The sequence below is a fragment of the Sorex fumeus genome, unplaced genomic scaffold (genome assembly GCF_029834395.1).
Source record: "Sorex fumeus unplaced genomic scaffold, SorFum_2.1 ptg000041l, whole genome shotgun sequence".
Taxonomy (NCBI): Eukaryota; Metazoa; Chordata; class Mammalia; order Eulipotyphla; family Soricidae; genus Sorex; species Sorex fumeus.
Window position 1 is genome coordinate 6,924,880 of NW_026606098.1, and position 20,171 is coordinate 6,945,050.

The window sequence follows — 20,171 nt, forward strand, 5'->3', positions numbered from 1 at the left end:
ACTCAACAGCATGCACCCGACCCAGGCAAGATCTACTTACAAACAGCAGTTCATAGAAAACACACCACCAGCAGCACCCCAGGAAGTCGGCGGATCTCTTCTCACAAATTCTAAGGACAGGGTCCTTGGCCCAGAAGGCCACATTTTGCAGGATTTCCAAGTCTCCCAGGTGATGTCAATGCACACACCAAGATGCTACACCACGGAATACAGGAGTGCTCGAGTGCTCCCAACAGCTCACAGCCACTTTTAGCATCTGGGGCTAAACGTTTCTGTGTTGAGTCTAACAGGACACCAACATCAAGGCAGACTGCCACTCCCCCTTGCATTTTTGCACTTGTGATTGACAGAGGATCTGGCTGTGTGGCCAGGCACCCAGGTGGGCGCACCCTTGTGCAGAGACTTACACTTCCACTCGGGAAATGATGGTATAAAAGTCTGCTACTGGCATTCAACACAACAAAAACTTAGCTATGATTGCAGGGCTAATTTCTGGTGGCAAAATTTCTCCTTTCCCAGTTTTTTGGGTTTTTTTTTCCTTTCCCGTAGAAAAGTCTTCTCTCAACAAGACACATAGGCAATCAACCACTTAAGGCAGGTTTCATGTTCCAAAGGTCTGTCATGCCCAGGGAAGAATGTTGTCAAAGATGGCTGGGTGCCAGGGCTAATGCAAAATGAACCAAATCGCTGATCTCTTCAGAGCCTGGGGCTCTAGATCCTGGTTGACTTCCAAGATTCCTGGGATGCAGAGAACCAGCGTGAGTGTTGAGTGTGAGTGAGTGCATGCATGTGTGAGAGAGAGCACACCCATGATAGGGAATCCTGGAGTTTGGGGCCCTGAGTGACAGAGCAGGCTGTTCCAGGCTCCAAAGGCCATGTAGAGAACAAAGAACCAACAGTCAGCTTTCAAAAAGGGAAGAGATAAGCTATAATTGTTTCCCCAATTGCTTCAACGCACAACATCATACTACAATTTCCGGCTGTTTAGACTTTCCAAGTCAGCTACCAATTAGAGCTTCCAGAAGGGGACCAGGGGCCTGAGAAACAGCCTTAGTGAGGAAAGAGGCATCATCCAAACTGGGTGAGCCTCAGAGCATCCAAGGGCACTAGGCAGGCGCTAGGGTTCCAGGACTCCAGCCACCCCTCCACCATTTCTCACAGAGATGCCTGCTGACCCCTGCTTGGTCTTCCAGTGGATCCACTGAGCTTCCTGGAGCCTGCAGTCCCCTGGCACCATCAGGGGCATGCCCATGTGCCCAGACTTGTCACCATCACAGAATTTCCCTAATGTAGAGACAGATGCTTCTCTCGAGGACTAGTGCAAGAAGGGGTGTACATGTTATGTGTGACCTCAGGCATTTCTGTAATCTCCACTTTGGGGCACAGGTAAAGCATAACAGGAAGTTCTATTACCAGCATGTGCCCTGCTGAAGAACCACTAAGAGGCATCACGGGACCAGCAGTCAGACACCGAGCCAGGTAGTGCCAGTAAGCAGGCAACGATGCACAGGTACCCCGGCTTTCACTATGCTCGAGTGGGCCCAGTAACGTCTCCATTGGAGACTTTGTTGTTACTGTGTCTGGCATATCGAATACTCTCGGTAGCTTGCCGGGCTCTCCGAGAGGGGCGGAGGAATCGAACTCGGGTCGGCCATGTTGGCCGCTTGTAAGGCGAACGCTCTACCACTGTGCTATCGCTCCAGCTTTCACTATAAAGTCCCACAAAACCCATCGACGTGAACCTACAAATACTTAAGCAGAGCTGCAATATTTAATTCTAGCCTGAATCTTGGCAGAATCCAAACTGTGATGGTTGTCAAGAATGCTTTCTTTGCATTCTTTCATTTCCCTCCACTACGAAGTCAACTTGAGATCCCACTGGCTGCCCAATCTGCTCCTGACATCAGCCCCTCCAGCAGTTGTTCTGTCTTCCAATGCTCAAGAGTCTTTTCTCCTCCACCATACACGGAAGGGCCATGGCCACACCCAGAGGTGGGTCTTCTCAGGACCGACTGCTCTGCTCTCACACTGTACTCCTGTGCCTCCCTCAAGTGGAGCTCCCGGGCACAAAGGGAGCAGTCGCCCAGTGTTGGAGACAGTGACAGGAATGCCTGCAGTACTACTTCAAGTGGCTGCTCATATCGCTCTTCTCGCAGTATTTAGTGACCAACCTAAGGGTTATGCCAGTCGAGGTCAAAGAGGCAGCTCAGCTTTCAGGCGTGGATGTACCACACACCCACGCAAGAACCAGTCAGCACACAGTCCGCTGAGACCCGCACAAGGCCCTACACCTGAACCGTGCAGCTATTGAGTCTGGCCACCCGGCGCTCTTCCCGAGCCACTCCATGTCACATCTTCTGCTCCCATCTCAGGGAGTGGCCTTTCACAAACGTGCAAGAGTCAGTCATCAATGCCTCATGGCCATCCCTCTCCCCTAGAGGCATTGTGTTTGCTCAGAGTTCTGGCCACTGCTCACAGGAAATAAGCACTGGCCGCAGGTGTGCTCACCGTGGCACTGAGCAAACCTCTCAGGCTCTGCTTTTTGGGGTTGTTTTGGGGCCACACCCACTGATGCTCAAGGGTTACTCCTGGCAGTGCTCAGGAGAATATGGGATGCTGGGGATCCAACTCACATGCAAGACCAGCACACTACCCACTGCACTATCTAGCCCCCAGCACCCTGCTTAGGAATGTGTAGGCCCAGCTTTCCCTCCAAGAGTCTCCATGCGGCAGCACAGACACCAAGCCACCAGTGCCTGCTGGGGATCCTCTGAGCCTGGGGTACACAGCTGAACTCAATAGTGCCTGAAGACCCAAGGTTCAGGAGCACAGGGCCCTGGATTTGAATCTCAGGGTAACCTGTTCACCATGCGGATGGCGATCTTGGCACACACACTTCTTTTTTTTTTTTTAGTCTTTTAAAATCTTTTATTTTATTTTTTTTAATTTTTATTAGTGAGTCACCATGAGGTACAGTTGTAGACTTACAAATTTTGTGCTTGGGTTTAAATTATACAATGATCAAATACCCATCCATCCCTCCACCAGTGCCCATTTCCCACCACCACAGATCCCAGGATCTCCCCCCCCCCCCGTCCCCCCTATTCCCACCCTGCCTCTGTGACAGGGCATTCCCCTCTGTTCTCTCTCTCTTTTTGGGGCACACACACTTCTGAGGCAAAACTGACCCCGTTTCAGAGAAAGCACTGAAAGGGGTGCTGTAGGCACCATTCTTCCCACCACGCATCAACAGAAGCTCCGTTAACTCACCTGTGCATCCCCCAAGTTCCGGGCGTGGTACTGGAGGCCCCCAACATGCTGGGGCCGAGAAATACTGCACCCACGGGGCCCAAACACTCCTGACATCAGCCCCTCCAGCAGTTGTTCTGGGCAGTCATGAGACTAGCACAGTTCGGTCGGGGGACTCTGGGCAACAGTTCAATGGCTGACCCCAGAGGCAGCAGTAGGTGCCCTGTGTAGCATGGAAACTGGGTGTGGCATGAAAACAAAACATCCCACGTTTTTGTTCATTCTAGGAATGGCTGAAGGGATACAGCTGCATCATGGGGGAGCAGCAGCCCCACAAGAGGCTTCCGCCCTGGCACCAAGTCCCACTTAAAGCAATGATTTAGAGAGTAATCAGGGAGCCAGGGACAGTGCAGGGCTGAAGCACTCACCCTGCATGTGGTGGAGCCTGGTGCCATTCCCCAGCACCATTAGGCCCCTCAAAGCACTGTAGGGCCTGGCTCAAACCATACCTCTCCACCCCAGGAAGAAGGAAGGAAGGGATCCTTGTGAAGCAAAAGGAATCCAAAGGAAACCCTGAAGGATGCGGGGTAGGTCTGTGGGGTCTTGAAGGAACCGAGAACCATGGACTGGGAGGTGCTTTTCTATGGATTCAGGAGCCATTAGGGCCTAGGGTGGGACTTTAGATTTCATTCTTTGTGCAGAGGAGTTTTGGAGCACAGGAAAACAAAACTATGCTGCAGTAAACATGTCCAATTTTAATAATGTACTTTCCATCGGGTTCACCGATTCTACTTAATTAACCACGATCATCTTCTCGGCTAAATTTTCCTTAGAGACCTGGGCTCAACAGCTACTCTAAGACCATTTGTACATGAAATCCAACTAAATTTCTTAGGAGAGAAATTACAAGGAAACCATGCAAGTGCTAATCCATAGTCTTCTTTATGTTCATTCTTGGGTAACACCCAAGTAAAGCGCTCCGGGCTTACTGACCTGGCTGCAGGGGACTCTGGGTGGTGCTAAGGATAGACCCTGAGCTGGTCATGTGCAAGGCAAATGCTTCACCCAGGTACTATCTCTGGGGGCCCAAGGAAAGCTGTTTTTGGTTTGGGTTTTGGGCCACCCCTGGCAGTACTCTGGCCTTACTTAAGAGTGAGTAACCACGACCATAGCAGGGATCTAGGCTGGGAAAAGGGAGTCTGAGACAAGCCCTTCTCCACTGTACCACCTCTCTGCCCCAAGGAAAAAAGTTTCGTTGGGGGCGGGGGTGGGGGGGGGCACACCAGAGTTGGCAGATACAAGGCAAGGGCCTATCCACTGCGCTACCCCTCAGGCCTCAAAGGAAAATGAGAATTGGAGATGTGGCTCAAGTGGTAACACACACCTTACATGGGCGGGGGAAGGCTGCACCCCAGGGTCCCACAAATAACACCGTGTGACCCCACAACAATTAATAAACAAAACCCCCTCTTCCTCTGGGACATACTGACACCAAGCCACCATTCTCCCCCACCCACCAATCCATGTTCACAGCGCATCACTGGGACCCAGTCGCAGAGTGCACCTCCACCGACCGCATGTCCAAGACAGCGCGGGCCTGCATGGATGCAGGACTATTTTCACAGGTATGCTTCTGGTCAGAGCTTCCTTGAAACAGGAAGCCCCACCCCCCCATGCTGGGCACAGGATGGAACTGAGGGCAGCATATGCTCACGTGCTCTGTACTAAAACAACCTCCACAACCCTGAACACAAGTCCTAAGTGGGCAATCAAGGCCCCACAAACTGCCACCCTACAGTACTCAAAGGGCACCCGCTTTACAAGTCTGATCTAACAACTCTGGGAAGCCTGGACCAAGAAACTCGACCCCCTCAGACTTGAACTGGAGCGTCAAGGGAAAGAGGTCCACTGCTACAGGTGTGCTCATTAAACCCTGCAGAAGCTGGCACTACTTTAGGGCCAATTCCTGGATGAAAAGATGGGTCTTGTTGGATGATGCCCCTCCTGAGAGAGGGTGTGCTGCAGCCCTGTCACCTCTGTCCAAGCACCAAGGCTGACCTGTGCACGATGGACTACCTCCTTGGTGGACTGGAGGTGCCCAGCAACCTCAGGCCCGATGTGTCCGCCCCATCTCCACACAGCTCTCTCTGCTGGACAGCACCTCGCTAACTCACGCCATGCCACGCCACGCCCGGGGAGCGCTCAGAGCAGACGCACCCTAGACCACAACACTCAGCGGAGTGGGGGGAAAGGAAGGGGACAGTCCATGGTGCAGGTCCAAGCACTGAGGCAGACACAGACAGCAGGGCAGCAAATTCAGCCTCACTGTTTCAGAACAGGCAACTAGTAAGTGGAGAGGCAAGTCCATTAAGAAAAGCCAGCTCTACCTTCCCTTGAGGAAAGGCCATCTTGAGGTGACCGGTTTGCCCAGTCAAGCACCAAACATTAGTACAACCTGAAAATAAGCAATGGAAATGAGGAGTCAAAGGGGTGAAGTTGAGTGCCAAGAGTCCCATGGGCCCAGCCCAACACTCAAGTGCAAAGGATGTTCCCAAAGGCTTTCTGGCACCAACGGCCCCGAACGTCCTCATGGATAGCACAGGAAGGACAGGTAAGCTACATGCACTTCGTTCCAGAAAGAGGCAGTACAGAAACAGCTCCAGGTGACAATTCAAAAGCTGCATTCCTGAGTTTGCAAAGGCAAACAGATGAACAGGAAGATGGTTATTATACGCCCCTAATCTATCAGCTCAATGGTTTCCTAACGTCAAAAGGAAAACAAATGTAGACACACACATATACAAATACAAGGGTTTTTTTTAATAACTGAAAACACATCAGATTCAAGTAATTTTTGATGATGATTACAAATGAAAACCTACACATGGATAGTACCACCTTCTACAGAAACTTCACTGACCCTTTTCTGCACAATTTCCAGTCTGAATCCCCTTACAGAATAGAAAGGGGAGTGAAGGAGGGGGATGTCTGAGCAATAGTACAGAGGGTAGAATGTTTGCCTTTAGGCAGTCACCTGGGTTCATATGGTCCCCTAAACCCTGCCTAGAGTAAGCTCTGAGCACTGCAGGGCGTGGTGTAACAAAGCCAAAACTAAAACAGAGAACCGAAAGGGAAATTGGCAAAGAAAACAAAACTCATGCCTCTTATATGGCTGCAATGTAACTGAGCAGAGCAATGGCTTCATCCACGCCAACACCAACAGTGAGTGATTGGGGGAAATACTCATCAGCAATACAAATTCAGTCTTTAGCGGCTGGAGATTAGGGAGGAGCAAAAGCATTTTTAATACATACCAGTCTTAGAAGTAACAGTTCTTTCCCACCCTTGGACAACTGTTTCAATTACAAAAGTATCTTTCAGGTTCATGGCATTCTATTTCCTATTGCTTCCACACAAGAGCGGTCTGTGTGGGGGCAGGATGACACGAGGCTTACCACCCAGTCCTCACCACAAGCGTCATGCTCAACAACGGTGCTTTCCTCTCCCATGAGTTCTGTGCCCCTTGGCCTGAAGGTTCAAGAGCAGCAGAGAGCAGGTGCTAAGTCACAGATGCCAGGGACCACAGCCAGTGATTTCCCCAGGTCTCCCAGCATCCAACACCATCAAAAGACTAACCTCCTACAGCAAAGGCTTCAGCACAGCACCAAAGCCTAGGGAGTTTTGCCAGCAGCGGCAACCTCAGGCAGTGGCCCAGAACAAACACCGGCAACCCCTGCAATGGTGCACGTCAGCAAGTTCTGCTATTCCTCACCCCCAGAAGAGCACAAGCTGAGGAAGTGAGGGCACAGGGGTCTTGAGGGGGTCCTGCAGATAGTGATCGACAACTCCATAAAAACAAAAACAAACAAAAAACCCACTTTTTTTCACAAAGGATTTTACACATTTTTTGAGTCACACATTTGTAAATATCCACAAAAGCATCAAGAGCACACAAAAAGGAGTATTTCCAAAACGACGAATAGTCTCAATCCTTCCATTTGTTCCTCGTTCTCAAGTAAACCTAAATTCACTGCTGTCTAAACTCACACTCCTTGGGCTTTCAGATGCCAAGAAAGCCTTCCAAAACTTCATTGTGAGGTCAAGTCCTCTAAGAACTGCCCAATGCCCTTGTCCAAAAAGTAACAGGCAGGGCAGGCCTCATCCCTGACGCTAGTCTCTCAGTCATTCTGAACCCTTAAAAGGGCCAAGTAATCCCAACTACTACAACTGTAGGAAAAGGAGCCCACTAGCAGTGCTTAACATTTGTTTCTGATTAAGGAAATTTGAGCGGGCTTTTTGTAATACCAGAGAAAGTGCCAAGCAGCAGACTTTACTATGCACAGAGGACGGAGGAATCCAGGCCACTGAACTGTCCACATGCCCTCGTTCACGCAAGCATTCCTGAAGTTCACCACCTGGTCCCCTATCTGCTTCATGCTTTCTGAATGGACTGAACTGTTTCATTCTGTTGCTTCCTGTAAACCACATGGGCCCCTAGTCTCTGGTGCTCACCCTAGTGACCCCGACGATGTGTTTGACTGGTCCCTAGCTGTCTCCTTGCCTGTCATGATCAAAGAATCTGAGACTACGTCTTCACTACTACTTTCTCAAGTAACTCAACCTTAATGGTTTTCAGTCAATTCTGGTTGTTGACTCAAAACAGGAAAATTAGCTTTTCCCCCTTTCAGTTATCCCAACTTCTGTACTGTTTCATATTAGGGCGTACACTCTACTTCTAGCAAAGAAACCAGTACAAGAGAAGTAAACCATTTAGTTCTCCCAATCCCAACATTGATGAGCAGTTTGCCAAGGGGATAAAGACTGGTTCTGAAGGTCCCATTTATGGCCTGGTGGTTGTCAAGGACCGCACCTCCTAGTGCCCCTCCAGAACCTCTATCCTCTATCCGTCAGTAAGAGTGCTTGGCCAGAAGTCAGTGTACTGAAGACAGAACCATCTCAGAATTTCTGCACAAGCCCTGGATTCAGTTGTCCCTGAGCCCCACTCAAGACGACACAGCAACAGCAGCCAATAATCTTTCGTTTTGGGGCCATACTCAGGGGTATGGGTGATGTTCAGTGCTGAGGAATTACTCCCAGTGGTGCTTAGATACTGGGGATAGAATCTAGGTCGGCAGCACGCAAGGCACACGCCCCACCTGCTATACTACAGTTCTAGTCCCTGACACAGCAGCCAATTTTTTTAAAAAGCCATATGAATTTTATTTTCTTGATAAATTGGGACAATATAGCGCTATCCTTAAAAAAAAAAAACCCTACTGAATCACTGTGAGATAGACTGTTACAAAGATGTTGATGATTAGATTTCAGTCATACAGTGTTCCAACACCCACCCCCCCCACCAGTGTACATATCCCAGCACCAGTGGTCCCCAGGTTCCCTCCCATCACCCCCCACCCACCGCCTGCCCCTATGTCAGGTCTCTCTTCCCTCCTTTCCTGCCCTCCCCCCTCCTTTTGGGCACTGTGCTTTCAGCAACCAATTTTAAAACTAGCTAATGAAATTAAAGATCAGTGTGACATAACTATTACTGAAAAGCATATCCAGGACGTGGGAGCCTTGGGCAAGTAACAAGATAGGAAAATGGCCAAAAAGAAAACAAAAACAAAACTGATGCACCCACAATGACCACTGAGTAGTACATATAGTACATAAACCTTGTCAATTCACACAATTCACTCTTCCAGTAAGAGATGCCCTTTGCCATGAATACATAAATGCATAAAAGCCAAGGTTTTAGGCAATACCCTCAATGCACGCCGACACTTCCTTTTATTCCTAAACAGCAACTGCAACCCACTAAATTAATGTTGTTACCACAGTTTTAAAGACGAAAAATTCAAATTATTGTTTCTTAAATGCTAGATCCTGCTTCAAGTTCTTTGGAGCCCCAATACAAGAGAAACGACTGAGCTCTGAGGCAAGAGGGCAGCGACCAAGCCCGTGTCCTTCCCTCTGTTCCATAACCCTCACCCTAACAGTCTACTACTCTTAAGTGTTTCCCCACAGAGTGGGAATCTTTTTCAAGTGTAACCACCCCTTCATGCTGCCACCCTCTACCTTCCCCTTTACACAGTCTCCCAAGAGGGGACTGCTGGGGCACACATGTTAGTGTTACCGAGGTTGGTCTCGCACAAGGACACAGGTGTGCAGCTTCTGGAAAGCACACAGCCTCTCCCCTGGCCCGCTCAAAACCCTGTGTCTCCTAACAAGCCTTGAGTAGACACTGAGACAAGGAAGGTAAGGTAAAGGTAAAGGTCCTCCCGTTGATCGTCGATTTGCTCGAGCGGGCCCAGTAACGTCTCCATTGGAGACTTTGTTGTTACTGTGTCTGGCATATCCAATACTCTCAGTAGCTTGCCGGGCTCTCCGAGAGGGGCGGAGGAATCGAACTCGGGTTGGCCATGTTGGCTGCTTGTAAGGCGTACGCCCTACCCGCTGTGCTATCGCTCCAGCCCGAAAAGGAAGGTGGATACACAAAAGCTTTTCTTTACACGCATCAAGCAGAAAGAACAGAGCGAGCAAGCACTGCCCCAAGAGGAATGCCAAACAGACTCCCAATCCCACTCAAACCCTCCAGCAAGCAGGTCCCATTTTACAAATAAGGAAACTGACAAGGTGGAAGTAGCCTGAGGTCAGGCCAAATGGGGGTGGGGCTGGCTGACCCTGGGTGGTGGATTCCATAGTTCTTTCTCTGCAGTAAACAGCTCCACCCCAGCCCATTAACCTAGCTTGTCCAGCACAAAGTTCTGAACTTCCTACATGGACAGGAAGTTAAGACTTTTGCCCAGGTAGAACAGTTGGGGTGGGGTGGAGAAAGGGCTGACATGAGTCAAGGAAAAGATCAGAGTGCCAACTGGGATGTACTGAAAATTTTCACCTGTAAGTGTACTGCAAATTAAAAAAAAGGGGGGGGGGTAAAGGGGTCAGTCACTAGTTTTTTTTTTTTAAAGTACTAGACTTTTGGAGTCACAGTTTTTGCTCAGGGGTTATTCCTGGCTCTGCACTCAGGAATTAGTCCTGGCAGGGCACTGGGAATCATACTGGGTGCTGGGGATCTGGCTATACCATCTCTCCAGTCTAGGGCAAAGTCATTCAAGTACGCTAAACATGATCACATGTCTAGATTGGGCCAATTCTGAAAGACAGTCTAACAGGTCACACACAGACAGGATCTAAAGGCCCCTGGTCAGGTAACTGGCACCAACTTCTTGTCACCGGTCCCATGTCTATACAGGACCTCAGCCTCCTCAGCCTCAGGACTCCACTTCTGGGACCTCCTGGAGGTACAATCTTCCTGGGGACCTGAACTCTACAAGCCCAGATGCAATCACAATTCGAATGTAGGCCATAGGGGCAGAGAAAATAAAGGAATGCAGAACAGCAGCCCTAGCTCCCTTCCCTGACTTAGTTGCTGTCTTTGTAAAACCACCACCACCAAATAACCAGGTTTAATTAAAAAAAAAAAAAGTTTGGATCTGAGGATATACAGGGCCACCTTTCATTCTGGGGTGGGGGCTACTCTACAGACAACTTCTAGGAACAGTGCTGGAGGCTGGCTTAAAATCCACTAATCCCATTATCACTGATTTCAATCTGGTTAGCAGATAAAAACAAATCCTCTTCAATCCCCACTTTCAATCTTTCCTCCTGGCACCTCCACTCATACAGGACAGCATGGAAAGGGTTAGGAAGGTACCTGGGCTATTATGGGCCACCCAGGCTTCCAGCAGCACTGCTGCCCACTGGCTTCATCTTCCCTGTACAATGACAGAAAGTGCATCTGTGGGGCTGGAGATACTACAGTGGATAAAGTGCTTGCTTCGAATGTAGCCAACCCAGGCTCAATCACCAGGTTCCCACACGATCCCCTGAGCACACCATGGATTTCTGAGTGTAAAGTCAGTAGTTTCTTATTTTTTTTCTTTTTGGGTCACACCTGGCTCTGCACAGGGGTTACTCCTGGCTCTGCACTCAGGAGTTACTCCCAGCGGTGCTCAGGGGACCATATGGGATGCTGGGAATCGAACCCGGGTTGGCCGCATGCAAGGCAAACACCCTACCCGCTGTGCTATCTCTCCAGCCCAAAAGTCAGTAGTTTCTAAGCATCGCCAGGTGTTCCACTAAACAAAAACGAAATTAAAAAAAGAGCCTCGATAAAGCACTACTTGGGCTGAAAGAGAACCAAGCGAGGTCTGGAAAAGAAGGTCCCTCCACATTGGGCAGCAGGGGGCAGGACACAGGACTGAATGGAGACAGACAAACCTCCAGGGTCACAATCCCGAGACTCAGGAAACTAGGGTTCCCACGGCAGATCAGGAATTCTGAGGCATGACTCAAAGACACAAAGTCCAAGGGAGAGAAGGAAGGCAAAAGAGTAAGACCCTGCAAGATACCTAAGCCTGGCAGCACACACTCAAGACAGCTTTACACGACTGCTACCTGAGGGGAAGGAAATGGGTAAAAAAAGGCACTGTCAACCAGTGACTGGAGAAATGAACCTTTCTAGAAAGTTCATTTCTACCAGGTTTTTCAAAATGTGCTCTGATCTAGAGATTCCTCTGTGTGTGATGTGAAAATCATACTCAAATGTTCACAGAGTGTTATTTAAAATAGAGTATCTGTTGCTTGGGGTTTTGGACCATCCAGAATTGCTGAGAGCTCATTCCCAGCTGTGTTCAGGGTACCAAAGTGGTGATGGGATCAAATAAGGATTAGCAGTATGCAAGGCAAAGGCCTTATCTCCTGTTCTATCTTCCTGGCCCAAAAGAATAGAACAGAATATTTGGGAAATGCAAACAAACAAACAAACAAACAGAAACCCCCCCCAAACAAAAAAACCCACCTTAATGAGATTAATTTATTTGCCTGTGGATAAGGACTAGAATGAAAATGGGATTAAGGGTGGAGTTAGCTAAAAGGGCCTGAATACATGTCTTTATGAAGGAGTCTGGGTGCAATTCCCAGCACTACATGGTCTGTGCTGCTGCCTCCCCAGCCCTACACAGGCAGGTGTGACCCCTCTAAAATTATTTTTTAAATAAGATTAAGAAATTTTAAACATACACTACCCTAATGTTCCATATTCACCAAATTCTTTAAAATGACCAGTGCTCACCTTAGCAGTATATACGTTAAATGGGATCAGTACAGAAATAGCAGGAACTTCGGGCATACATGCCATACAAATTTGTTTAAGTGTTCCTTATCTTTAGAAAAATAAAAGGATGGTGCACTCCTTTTTAAACCCTGCAATTTTGAAACAAAATGAACCAGCAACAGTATAGCCCTACAGCCCTTCAGGGCTCATTCAAAAAGGGGACAGATGGTTGCTTTGCCCTATGACACTGGTCTCTCTCTTCATTTCTGCTGGCTGGACTACATCCATGATTTACGATGGAACATAATGAACTGAGTTGGTAGTAGCCTTCTTGGACTGGGGAGGAAGGCTCAAATCCTCTTGGAGTGGAGAGAGTGTGTAGGGGTTAAGGGTCTTTGCCTTGCATGCGGCTGATCCTGACCCTGTATATGGTCCCTGAGCATCATCAGGAGTGATCTGAGTCTAGAGCCAGGTGGCCCAAATACTAATGAAATTATCTTTAGAAACTGCCCTTTACAAACAGTGGCACTGTTTGCGATGCAACTGCCAGCATTCTGAACCCTTCTGTAAGAATGCACGGTACTAAAAGCCACAGGGGGATCAAACCATGCACACACTCTGTACTACCACTTCCTCATTCTTGTAAAGAAAGACATCCATTAAAGTGCGGAGGGGGGGGGCAGTAAGAGTTGCGGGGGTTCCACGCTTACAGCAATGCAAGTAAATGCCTTAGAGCTGAGCTCCTCCCCTGGCCTCAGGCTCTCTGTAAATGTCAAAGAAAATCAGGCAGTTAAAAAGCCATGGTGCATTCTCTAAAGGTTAGTAATCTTGATCCAGCAATAATACATACACCCAAGTACCCAAACAAGAAATAGTGGCACATCTGTCTACATAAAAAATGTGTGCCGAATATCCACAACTTTGGTCACAAAAGTGAAAACTAAAACTACAAAAATGTCCCGTAAACGATGAATAAATAATATGTGTGGGACATCATTCAGTTACAAAGAATGAAATACTGGCTCAAGTCATAGCGTAAACCTTGAAAATATCAATGGGTAATGAGTGGACAGGAAATCCAGTTTAAAAGCCATGCCAGACAATGCCAGGAGTGACTACCCAAGTACTTGACCCCAAACCATAAATGATAAATAATAACTAGTCTAGAATCAGTTATGCGTTCAAGTGGTAGAGTGCATGCATCACAGGTGAGGTTCTCAGGCCCATACCTGACATTGCACACATACACAAGCACAGTTGGTCTTACAGCAAAGAGAGGTGTTTCATGAGATTGAACCTCATGCACGCGAAATCAGAACTTTAGAAAACACTCCCTGTTGAAAGACTAGGTGTTACCTGTTCAGGGTCCATATGTGGAGACCAGTGGTGGTGGAAAACTAACGCAGGGCCTCTCACATGCACTGGGCCACATCCCAGCCCAGGATCAACCTTTTACTGACGATGAGTTTTCCATTAAGAAATGCTACACCCCAGTACCCACACAATAGTTCAGCAGCCCACCAGGGTTCAGGAACCACATAGGGTACCCCAAGCTCTCCAGAAGTGATCCCTTGAGCACAGCTGGCCCAAAGCCCTACTCCCCCAAATACATACTACTCATATGCATTTATTATAACCCACTTCACTCCTAAAATACTTTTTGCCCAAACCTGCTCACCACGTGTCAGAGCTCTAAGTGGGAAACGTTCTGTGGACAACGCTCAGGAATGACTGCCTGTCCCGGACTACTCGATCAATCCATTTGGTGCAACTTCTAAGGACTGATATGTTCTTAGCGGAAACCACACTCTGCGAATCACTACTGAGCAGTTATGTCCACTGTTTAGAGTATTTTATTCATTCAGAGGAACTATTTGTATCTAGTGAAAACACCAAAATTTCTTGCTCAAATTTCTCTCTCCAGTCTGTGGCAGAGAGACTCTAGACTCTCTAGCCTCTGAGGATACAACAGAGAATAACGTAAGCAAAGCCGAGTAAACAAAAATCTTATCCTCATGGAATTTACGGTTAGTAAAGCAATAAGGAATTTAATTTTCATAAGCATATCACTAATTAAGCACAATGCCTGCAAAAGTAAAAATCCCCACAACCACCACTTTAAATGTTTTTCCTGAACGCTAAAAATAAATAATATTTTTAAAAAATTCAGACTTAAGGCTATCTGCAGCAACTTCGAACACCGTTTTCCAGGAACAGTCAGAACCCGAGGTTCCAAACCAGAAATCGCGTTACCTGACACGCACACCACCGTGACAGCGAGTTGCGGGATTCAACTGCACGAGACCGTCAAATCGCTCGGGCACACGCTGGGTCGGTTTATTAGCGTCCGAGCTCTCGCAAATGCCTCAATTTCAAGTCATTCAAGAACCTGAATTGTGTAACAGAAAAATATCGCGCTCCCCGATACACTCCCCGCCGGGACGCCGGGCGCGACGCGGTACAAAGATCGCGGCGCCGCTCCCACAGGTAACTCGGAAACAAAGTCCCAGGCCCCCGCGCGACCCCCGCCGGAAACTCGATGCCGGCCGCGCCCCCGGACCCCCGCGGCAAGGTCAGCGGGCCGCGCGCTGACAGCGGGCCCGCCGCGCTCCGCCGCGCTGAATCACCGGCGCTGCGCCGCGCCCCGGCCCGGCCGCCCGCCCCGCGCCCCGCGCCCGCCGGCCGCCTCGCGCCCCACGCCGCCTCCGCCGGCCCGCCCGGCCGCCCCCACTCACGGCCGCGCGGGCCGCGCCGCTTCCTCCTCCGCCTCCCGCCTCCGCCTCACTTGACAAAATGGCGGCGGCAGGAAGTGGCGGCTCGGCCCGCCCCCGCCGCCCCGCGCCCGCCGCCCGCGCCCGCCGCCCCGCCCCGCGGGCCCGGCCGCACGGGGGCCGCCGCCCGCCGCCCGCCGTCCGCCCGGCCAGCGCCCGCCCGCGCGGGAGCCCGGGCCCCGGCCCCGTTACGCAATGCGGGTGACGCGGGCCCGCGCGGCCGCCGCCCCGAAGGGCACCGGTCCTCACCTGAGACGCTAGGCCGCACGCGCCCCCGCCGCCGCCTCGCCGGGCCGCCGCGCGCCGCCCGGGCCCGCCCGCCGCGCACGCCGCCCCGCCGCGCACACGGCCCGCTCGCCGCCGCCGCTCGGGCTCCCCGGCTGCGGGAGAGCAGAACAAACAGCCCTCCTGCCGCCGCCGCCGCCGCCGCCGCCGCCGCCGCCGCCAGCGCACTGACGTCACCGCGCACGCGCGCGCGCACGCGCCCCCGCCGCCGGCGTGCGCGCGGCCCGGGCCCGGCGGCGGCGGCGGCGGCGGCGGCGGCGGCGCGGGAAAGCCGCTCCCGAGCGAGGACCGTGGCGGCGGCGCCCCCGCGCACCGTGCGGAACCCCACGGACCGACCCGCGGACGGGATGGGCCCACAGTCCTTGCACGTGAGCCCAGACTGAGACGGCGCCCGCTGACGGAGGGGACTGGTTTAGACCTGCTCCAAACCGGGAAGCGGCCAGGATGCTGGCCACTGGCCGCAGGAGTGGGGCTGTGGGCCTGAGTGACAGGGCAGCGTCTTTTAGAGGGAGGGGTTCAGGGCAGACCCCCAAATGCTGAAAGCCGAGCCTGCTCTGCCGGGGGCGGGGGGGGGTGGGGTGGGGTGGAGTGGGCGGCACCCGGGCAGTTGTATCTGGAGGCCGGAAGAGACCCCTGATGCCGCCCTTTTGGCCATCCCCACTGCCCTCGTTCTCATCCTTAACACACACCAAAGTCAGCTTCATAAAATGAGAATTGGCTTAGCTCTTGCTATTGAAAGCGACTTTTAAAATTTTTTCAAACGGGGAAGCACAACATTTCACTAGTGGGACCTGGACAAAATAAGGACTCCTTAACAATGCATGAGAAATTGTTAGTTGTGGCAATGATTGTATCTGGCTAGTAGGTTTCTAGTGTTGTATCACTGTATCACTGTCATCCCGTTGTTCATGGATTTACTCGAGCTCGAGCGGGTGCCTGTAACGTCTCCATTCGTCCCAGACCTGAGATTTTAGCAGCCTCTCCTTACTCCTCTTTCCCAACACTGCCATACTGGAGGCTCTTTCAAGGTCTGGGGAATGACTAACTATTCATGTTTGGCAACTTAGGGCTAAAGAAAAAGTACAGCAGGTAAGATGCTTTCCTTGCATGCAGCCCACCAGGGTTGGGTTCCCAGCACCCTGAGCACAGAATCAGGAGTCAGCCCTGAGCACCACTAGGTATGGCCCAAAACCAAAGAAACAAAAAAGAATTAAGAACCAGTACTCGGGGCTGAAGCGATAGTACAGTGGGTAGGACGTTTGCCTTGCACGCAGCCGACCTGGGTTCAATTCCCAGCACCCCATGTGGTCCCCTGAGCACCGCCAGGAATGATTCCTGAGTGTAGAGCCAGGAGTGACCCCTGGGCATTGCCAGGTGTGACCCAAAAAGCAAAAAAATAAAAAAGAACCAGTACAAAAATACTTGTTCAAGAATGTTGCTGATAGTACTACTCAAAGAAGTTCAGTGGCAACAAATTGTATCCCATTTTTTGAAGAATAGATTAATGTAGTTTGTTCACGGTCACGGTCCTCCCGTTATTCATCAATTTGCTCGAGCGGGCCCAGTAACGTGTCCATCATGAGACTTGTTGTTACTGTGTTTGGCATATCGAGTACGTCACGGGTAGGTTGCCAGACTCTGCCGTGCGGGCGAGATACTAGCTTGCCAGGCTCTCCCAGGGAACGGAGGAATCAAACTCAGGTCGGCCATGTTGGCTGCGTGCAAGGCAAACGCCCTACTGCTGTGCAATCGCTCCAGCCCATATGTAGTTTATTAAGAATGAGAATTGCTTTATCAAGGATCAAACTAAGGAACATGCTTCGTGAAAAAAAGTCAGCCAGAAATTCATGTATTGGACGAGTACTTTCATGAAAATTTCCCAGAATAGGTCAGTTAGAAAACAAGGATGGGTTTCTGTTTAGGGTGAGGAACATCTGACATGGATAATGGCTGTACAAATGCCTGTATTAAATGCCAGGGCCAGGGACTAGAGTGATAGTATAGCCAATAGGGTGTTTGCCTTGCAACAGCCAACCCACGTTCAATTCCCAGCATCTCCTAGGGCCCCCCCCCACAAGCATCACCAAAAGTAATTCCAAGTGCAGAGCCAGGAGTAAGCCCTCAGCATCGCTGGATGTCGCCCCCCCAAAAAACCCAAAGAAAACCAGTATCAAGTGCTACAGTATCATCACCCACTTAAATGACTAGTGGTGAAGATATAGCAGAGGTTAGGGTGCTTGCCTTGCATGTGGATGACTTAGGTTTGATCCCTGACTCCCCAGATAGTCCCCTGAGCGTGGCTGGGTATTGCCCCAAACCCCCCAAAAAAAGAAAGCTATTTTTACCTAAAAAAAAAATAGAGGGGCATGAGTGATAGCACAGTGGGTAGAGCGTTTGCTTTGCACACGACTGACCCAGGTTTGATTCCTAGCATCCCATATGGTCCCCTGAGCACCGCCAGGAGTAATTTCTGAGTGCTTGAGCCAGGAGTAACCCCTGTGCATCTCCCGGTGTGACTCAAAAAAGCAAAAAAAAAAAAAAAAAAAACCCGCCAACCTTTTTTAGCAAGCCACTTTTTTGAATGTTAAGTGTTAACTCGTTTTGTTTTATAGGAACAACAGTTAGTGGTATTAGGGGGGCTTGGAACATCTGGTGGTACTAGGTGGGAGAGGGTGCGGTGCTGGGAGCAAACTTAGTACATGCTGGGGATATGTTCTGCTACCGAAGCCTTATCCACAGGCCCGTAATCTGTTTGATAACCAGCTCCCTGGGAGAGTAAATACTGTCTCCTACACTTTTTTTTTTTTTTTTTGCTGTTTGGGTCACACTGGTGATTCCAGGGGTTACTTCTGGTTTTACACTCAGGAATTACTCCTGGTGGTGCTTGGGGGACCATGTGGGATGCTGGGAATTGAACTTGGGTCGGCTGCGTGCAAGGCAAACACCTTACCAGCTGTACTATAGCTCCAGACCCTACTTTCTCCTACACTTTAATACTAAACGAACATATATGTTTCCAAACCCAAGATCTGGGTGCTTAGCATTTGAAGGCCAATGCTTGAGAGACAAATATTGCTGTGGGACAGGTTGATTTAGATGCCAGCAACCTGAGCAGATGGTGCACTTACCCCAAGAAACCATCTTCCAAAGATAGTAAGTGGGTTAAGGCGCGTACATTTACTCTGTTGATTTTTTTTGTTCAATTTTGTTTTCATAAGGTTGTTCACATTGACTACATTCAATATTTCAACACCAATCCCACCACCACACCTTCCACGACCATTTTTTTTTTTTTTTTGCGATGCACAGGGGTTACTCCTGGCGATGCTCAGGGAACCATATAGGATGCTGAGAATCGAACCCAGGTTGGCAGCGTGCAAGGCAAACGCCCTACCCACTGTGCTCTCTCCAGTCCCCCCACAACCATTATTTCTAATTATCCCATCACCATGCAAGCCTGCCTGCCACAGGCAGATATTCTATTTGCATATTATGAATATCACACTGCAGCCATGTGCTCTTGGAATTCTAAATATGTAAATGATTGGGATCCAGAGACATCTCTGAAGGGAGATAATCCGTTTTGAGATTCATTTGTCTCTGGATCAAGGCCAGTGGCTCCTTAAATATGGCCCAGAGGCAGTTCATGGGTGTGACAGCCAGGACCCCAAGGGGCTGGGAGATGGGAAGAGAAGAACTTCGCTGTGCCATGTGGCCTGTCCTTTTCAGACCCTGTCCCCACGTACTTGTTTTTTTTTTTTTTTTTTCTGAAAGTTTGTGGCCACTGGGGGTTCATCTGGAGTGGGTGGACAGGGAACACCCTCTCCATGTGAGGTTCCACGGTGAAATCGGCTTGGTATGGGGTCCAGAGAGAGCTGCTGTCTTCCAGGGTCCACTGTTGCTTCCTAAGTGTTCATTTCTAAAAGGCCAATGAAGGGGCCAGGAGGCAGCTCCTAGTCGGGACCGCAGTAGCCCCACAGCACATGTCCTTGCACCTGTACTAGTGCAACCCTTGCTCGTGCTTCCCCACAATCACAGGGTCTGAGCAGCTCTGTAGCCCCATGTCTTAGCATGTAACTGGTGTCCAAGCCCTGAGCACTATGGACCCCTCCCCCAAGAACCCTCCCTCCCCCGACATTCCATGAAGCTGAAATTAGACTCAGATCCCTAAGATACTTTTGTTTGGCTATAGCAACAAAGATCACCAAATTTCCTAACTTCATTTTTAACGTCATACCAGGGAAAGCTCATCCGTAGGTATCACACAATATGAGACCTTTAACCTCCTCTGGATTCCTCCTTTGTAACTGGGAAGTAACTGGTGAATATCCTCAAAGAGAAGACTTGAATTTGTTTTGGGGCCACACGCGGCGATGCTCAGCAGTTACCCCTGGCGGTGCTTGGGGGACTACATGGGATGCCAGGGATCAAGTGGCCTCCCCACTATATTGTTGGTCTAGCCCCCAGCTTGCAATTTATTTGTCACCGCAAGAAATACTAGTTCTCAGTGAGAAAAGCTTGTTTATTCCTGTTACTGAAAGAAATGTTCCCCATGTTGGTAGCTTCGGAGTAGCTACTTCCTCTGCAGAGGGACAAGGCTCAACCTAAGTTCGGAAATAAAATGGTTAGTGTCATTTCCCAAAGGATGAGGAGGTAGAAAAACATTGAAGTTTAGACAGATGTGACTTCCGACAGGCTTTCAGAAGCAGAACAAAAGCAAGCAGATCCCTTGTTTTATTGCCCTTTTC

General features: G+C 50.0%; 1 protein-coding gene across 3 annotated transcripts in view; it reads right to left on the reverse strand.

Moving 5' to 3' along the window:
- Window positions 1-15,581, reverse strand: part of BRD4 (bromodomain containing 4) — a 45,992-nt gene extending 30,411 nt beyond the window's left edge. The window contains exon 1 of one of the 3 annotated variants that reach the window (XM_056119837.1): window positions 15,489-15,581. The gene's annotated coding sequence lies outside the window, so the exon portion shown is untranslated. Of the gene's footprint in view, window positions 1-15,102; window positions 15,124-15,387; window positions 15,468-15,488 lie in introns of those variants that run through there. The other 2 variants (XM_056119836.1, XM_056119838.1) reach the window with 2 other exon arrangements.
- Between the last annotated feature and the right edge of the window lie 4,590 nt (window positions 15,582-20,171).